The sequence below is a fragment of the Leucopleurus acutus genome (genome assembly GCF_964270905.1).
Source record: "Leucopleurus acutus genome assembly, chromosome: 5".
Taxonomy (NCBI): domain Eukaryota; kingdom Metazoa; phylum Chordata; class Mammalia; order Artiodactyla; family Delphinidae; genus Leucopleurus; species Leucopleurus acutus.
In genome coordinates, this window is record NC_139147.1 from 109,007,328 (window position 1) to 109,013,374 (window position 6,047).

Consider the following 6,047-nt stretch of genomic DNA (forward strand, 5'->3'; position numbering starts at 1 on the left):
CATGAAAGATTTGGAACTTTCTTCAAAAAGGCCTAATAAATGTTGAATAAGATTAACAGAAAAACATACATGCACATACCTTCACACATTCTGGTGAAAATTCTGAACTCTGAAAAAAAAAAGAAAACTCCACAAGCTTCCAAATGGAAAAACAGGATACCAGCAAAGGAACAAAAATGGATTGATGGTGTCAACTGAAAGGAAAAACAAAGCACAATGTGAGAGCTCTGAGTTCAGTTATATTTGGGGAGTTACTGAAGACTATAGACTATAGCCCGGGAGACAGCCCTTCAGAGAGTTCTGAAGAAGCACTCAGAAGAGGTAAGGTGGGGAGGTCAGTACATGTGTGATTTTGGCGAAGAGGTATATGCAATCAAGCACACATCTCAGTAGAAGATTGCTGCTAGTCACAAGGAGCAGATGTCTCCGTTAATGATTTTAGTGCTTTTCTAGGTAAGAGAAGGTGCAAGAAATTTGGTTCATAAAATTTTCTCCTGAAAATATTTCACTATGAGAAGGCCTGTTCTGCCAGTTTTCCCAGAGCATAGAGTGCCTCATTTCTGATCTCCACCCTGAATTCCTTTCAGGGTGTGTTAAAGGTTAGTGACTACAGTGGCTAGTGAACTTCATTCTTGTAGAAACAGATGGTGAGTGACATTTTTTTTGTTGGCAATAGTGAACAACAATCATATAATAATATGTTATAAGTAACTTTTTTTGGTGTAATTCATATCTTGTTTTTGAGAGCTTCAGCCTCAAGTCACAGGAAGGAAGAACTAAAATTTTTAAAAATTGATATCATAAACATGCACATATGCTTTTATCATTAATAGATTACAATTAAAATAACATCACATATTTGTGCTTTCATACTGGTGTAGACTGACAAGTTTGAAATACGAAGGGTAGATGGGGGCAAGCAAATCCAATTAATCACAGCTAAACAGTATACATTAGTACAGAACTTTTTGGAGGACTATTTGGTAATATATTACATTTTAAATATATATTTCGACCCAGAAATTTCACTTCTAAAATATATATGTGTTTTATTTTTATACACATTTATAATATTGATATAAATTTTACATTTTATGTATGTATTTGGGAGAGTATTGGGAAAACAAACCATCAAACCAGAAAGAACCTAAATGGTCATCAGTATCATAAGTATGGGCATGGAACTCAGTTCTAAGAGTGATTATCTCAAGAGACAGGAAGTGAAAACTACCAGTTTCTTAAGACTTGAGCCTGGAAATTATTCCAGCATCACCCAAGCTGTATTCTATTGGCCACAGAGCCTAGATTCAAGGAAAGGGACATAGACTCTACCTCTCAAAGGGAGAAGTGGCAAAGAATTTGGAAGCTATGTTTTTAAAACTGCCGTATCAAGTTCAGGGAATATAATATGTTTTTAGGGTTAGGGTTGGATCCTCTAAGAAACGTCAAGAGTTTAGATACTCAATGTGAAGTATACATTATGTATGACCAGCTGGCTTACTATGTGTAGTATCTGGCATTGTATTACATTGCTACCTACACCTTAATTACACCAAGATTGCACCATATCCTACATCAGAATTTCTTGACTATCCTCACCCTCAAAGTGCTTTTGGTCAAAATTCTGCTCTTAAATGAGAGGAATTGACCAAGAGGGATTTGGCTCTTTTTGATGCAGCATTATTAGTTGAATGTCAGCTCTGGATAGCCATGTAGTAACATTTAAACCTCTGGCAGATTGGGGAGAATGGCATAATGAGGACAATTTTATATCATGAGACATTTGGAAACTATTTTGTATTTAATTTTTTAGGTAGCCTGTACCTAATAAGGAGACTAAATATCAAGGATCAGTTTGATCAACCTTAGTTAACCAAACAGCCTTTTAAAAAAATGACTAATCATTTCATTTTTTTTTTTTTGATGGGTACAAGATATATTAGCTATTGTATGGCTCTCTTGGCTAGCCTGAAAATAGTCAAGGGCAATTTTATTATTCTGGATGATTTTAGACATCAGATTTATATTAGTTGTTGAATTTCTTTTTTGGGGGGGGTTTTTTGGTATCATGGTCAGTATGGTCACTTGTTTTAGATTAGAAACTTGTAGTCAGTGTAGACACCTATGTCCTGAACTCCTCCTGATAAGTTAACTGGGCTTTAAAAAACAATGTTACTAAGAGGTTTGTTTTGAATACTTGGAAATGCAGGATTACCTGTCCAAACTACAGGTCACAGTTGATAGAGTAAGTACATGAAGACCATCTGAATACACAAGAATAGTCCTGAGGGTTTACACTAAGGAGATACAATTTTTTTTATTTATAGTAATCCACAAGTACCAATTACTATATAAACTTACTTGGTCTGATGGACTTCAATATATTTTGTTGTAGCATCTGAATATCTAAGAAAATAATTGGACTATAGCATATTTCAGTAGTCTATGTTTTTTTTTTTATCCTTGACATCCCTGGAGTTTCTTTGAGGCTCTAGGAAACATCAGTAACAGTAGTAATATCAGTATCAGAGATACAGAGTAGGTGTGTTGGGGTTAGTAATATTAACAATAATAATATAACTATAGTTATAAATTGATATATAACTATATTTATAACTATAGCTAGTATTAACTCTAATAGTAACCTATGGATTTAGGGGTTAGATGACAAATACAATAGCAGATTGTAATTCAAATGATTTATAATATAGCAAAGTCCTTCCATTGGCACCTACAGCTGAGTTAAGCCAAAATTGCACCTTTCCTTCCTGAAAATGTCTCAATTTTAAAAACCCTTAAAAATCTACAAGTAAATTATTACATGTAATTTTTTTAATAATAGAAGAAAACTTTGCTGAACTGGAAAAAAATTTTTATCTTCAGATTGAAATGATTCACTGATACCCAGTGTGATAGTATTAAACTATGTTTACAAATCCTTTGATACTCCTCCCTTCAAGAGGTGGAGCTTTATTCTCCTTCCCTTGAGTGTAGGCTGGACTTAGTGACTTGCTTCTGATGAAAGGAATATGGTGGAGATTTTAAAGAATAAATAAAGTGACAGTATGTGACTTTTGAGACTGTGTCATAAAAGCATTGTAACTTCTTCCTTGCTCTTTCTCTTAGATCACCTGCTCTGGAGGAAGCCAACTGCCATGTTGGAAAACTACCTAATCAGCTCTACAGGGAGACTCACATGGCAAGGAACTGAGGCCTCCTTCCAACAGCCATGTGAGTGTGCCATCTTGGAAGTGGATTCTCTGGCCCCAGTCAAGCGTTCAGATGACTGAAGCCCCAGCTGATATCTCACTGCAACCTCATGAGAGATACCAAGGCAGAACCACTCAGCTAAGCCATTTCTGAATTCTAACCAACAACTGTAAGATAAAATGTTTGCTCTTTTAAAGTGCTAAGTTTTGAAGTAGTATGTTACTCAGCAATACATAATGAATATAACCAGGAAGGATTAAAATTTATTTTTTAAAAGACATATCTAGAAATTAAGAAAAAAATCTTAAAGCATCAGACAGAAAGAACAAGCTATTTACAAAAGAAACAAAATAAGATGAATATTTCTTTCTTATCAGTAATAGTAGAAGTTGGAAGTCAACAACTACAATTTTTGGACAAGCAAAGAGTCAATTTACCTACACACCCTATCTTAAAAATTAGTTGAAGAAATTCTCTAACCATATAAAAATTGAATAGAATTTAATCATGACTATACCAAGATCTTACAGGCAAAATAAAAAAGCACACACACACAAAAGGCTATTTTGCAATATTTAAATCTAAATGGATGCTGACAATATGAATGGGAATTTGTAATACATTATAAAATTAGTCTTGAAATACAAATAATTTTCACTTACATAGCTTAGTATTAAACTTTCTATTACATAATTCATCATTCCGCAAGTATTTACTTGTCACTTACTATGCATATGTATGTAAAAAAATTCTCAGCAAATGAACAGACCTTTGATGCCCACAAATGGAACTTAAGAACTACCATCCCTGCAAAAACTTTCCTGAAACATTGCATAATGTTAGTTTTCAGAAATGTGCTATTTGTATAGTTTGGTTTCCTGTGTAAGCTCTAGGTTACATTTAATAAGTGTGTAATTTTTTGTATTCAAATTTTTTTTCCAAGTTCCATAATCTAATATAATTCATTATCATTTCTCCAGCACTTCATTTTTGTTTTAAATGACTCCTTGTTAATCATTCAACATCTCTTTGCTGAAGGTAAATAATACAGCACATTCCCAATTGATAGACGCGGAAACTGAAAATAAACATGAAGAAATTTATACTTGGTCATACTAACAATTTCTGAAAGGGCCATATTATTAATTCAGCCTCTGATACCTTATGACACAATTCACTTGACAAATATTTACTGGATACCTACCATGTGTCAGCACTGTATTGGCCGCTATAAAATCAAACATGAAGACAACATAGGCCCTGACATAAATGAGTTTAGAGAAAGAAGTCAGGAAAAAAAATTATAAATGCAAGCTTTAAAGCAAAGTGATAACAAAGAGTTCAGAATAACCACATTTTCCTAGAGATTAGGAATAGCCAGGAAACTCTTCATAAAATGGGTCATGAGGATATATTTCAAGAAGTTTGACAGGTGACCAATTAATTGGCTATGGGAGTTCAAGAAATTAGAAGCCTAAAATGATCTTGCTTTCCCTTCTTACTTCTTTTCTTTCTTTCTTATTGAACTACCAATGTAGGTGGTATCCTTAAGCAGTATGGGTAATTCATGACTGAATGTGAGGCTTGATGGCACTTTCATGTATAAAATGCAAGAACTCTCTATTCAAGTTCTGGAGTTATTGATCAAGATACAATATTGTATTCAAATTTTAAGGTCCATCTTCAGGAAGCTAATCTTTTTTTCCGAATAATTTTGAGATGAACAGTTATTTCAACATTTGCATTTATATTTGTAAGAGGCCAACTATAACATGTTTTACCTTTTAAATGGTGTGAGGTTTAACTTTAATTACAGTTTTTGTTTGGGGGTTTTTTTTTTTTTTTGGCTGCACTGCGGGGGTTGAACCTGGGCCACCGCAGTGAAAGGGCCCTGGCGTAACCACTGGACCGCCAGGGAACGCCCTAACTTTAATTATAGTTTTTAAGTTTTTGTTTTTAGTATTTAATTACCCAATGGAAAGCACCATATATACACATATATGTATATATGTAACTTGTATAGGTAACGTATTTTCTATACATTACAAATTACGATACTAGTTACTCAAGGTTAAGTTCTCTGTAGGATCATTTCAATAACTCACACCTGTTAACATGAAACAAAATTTTAATATTTGGCTCTTACAAGATCTTTTACAATAGCTCAAAGATAGAGGGATGTAACGAGTCTTATCATTCCAATCTACCCAATGTAACTAGCTTGTTACCCAGACACCAGTTCCCCTACACTTTTTCCACCACTTTGGAAAAACGGACTACAACGAAACCTAGCGCCTCTTGAGCAGTTTCATTCATTCCATGAATAAGTAGGCACTGTAAGGGACGCGCTTCACCTTTTAGCCAGGACTTTTTTACCCTTCTGGGGGCACAAAGCGCCCCTGCCGGCTGATAAGGAAATTCCGTAAACTTCAATCCCCCTCCTCTCTGTTACTGCCCGGCCCACGAAAGCAGGAGCATCACAAAATTCCCAGCCTGGAGCTTGGGTATTACCCACCCAAGCCTAGTGACGAGCCCTCACAGCGTCGCCCGGGCTTCAAAGGTTGAACCGTGTTAACCTTAGGCGGTGGGGTCCGACCTAGCTGAATCCATCACGTGGCCGCAGGAGCCCAATGACCGAGACCCACGCTTTCCAGGCCGCCGCAAGTGCTCACAGAGCCGGAGCTTGCGCGACGCCCCGCCCCGGCCGCACGGTGCACCCGCGTTAATCCTCCCATGAGGTCCCAGCCGCTGGGGCTGCGGGTTCCTACCGAGCATTGTTTCCGAACTTGGCCAGGAGAGCGTTTCCAGATTGGCTTTCTCTGGAGGCGGGCTGAGGA

At 36.2% G+C, this 6,047-nt stretch overlaps 1 protein-coding gene across 2 annotated transcripts in view; it reads right to left on the reverse strand.

The window, feature by feature from the left end:
* Positions 1-5,762, reverse strand: part of GMPS (guanine monophosphate synthase) — a 112,469-nt gene extending 106,707 nt beyond the window's left edge. For both annotated transcript variants that reach the window (XM_082840348.1, XM_082840347.1), the window contains exons 1-2: positions 5,726-5,762; positions 80-194 (exon numbers count right to left, since the gene is read on the reverse strand). The gene's annotated coding sequence lies outside the window, so the exon portion shown is untranslated. The remainder of the gene's footprint in view (positions 1-79; positions 195-5,725) is intronic.
* Positions 5,763-6,047: the final 285 nt, after the last annotated feature.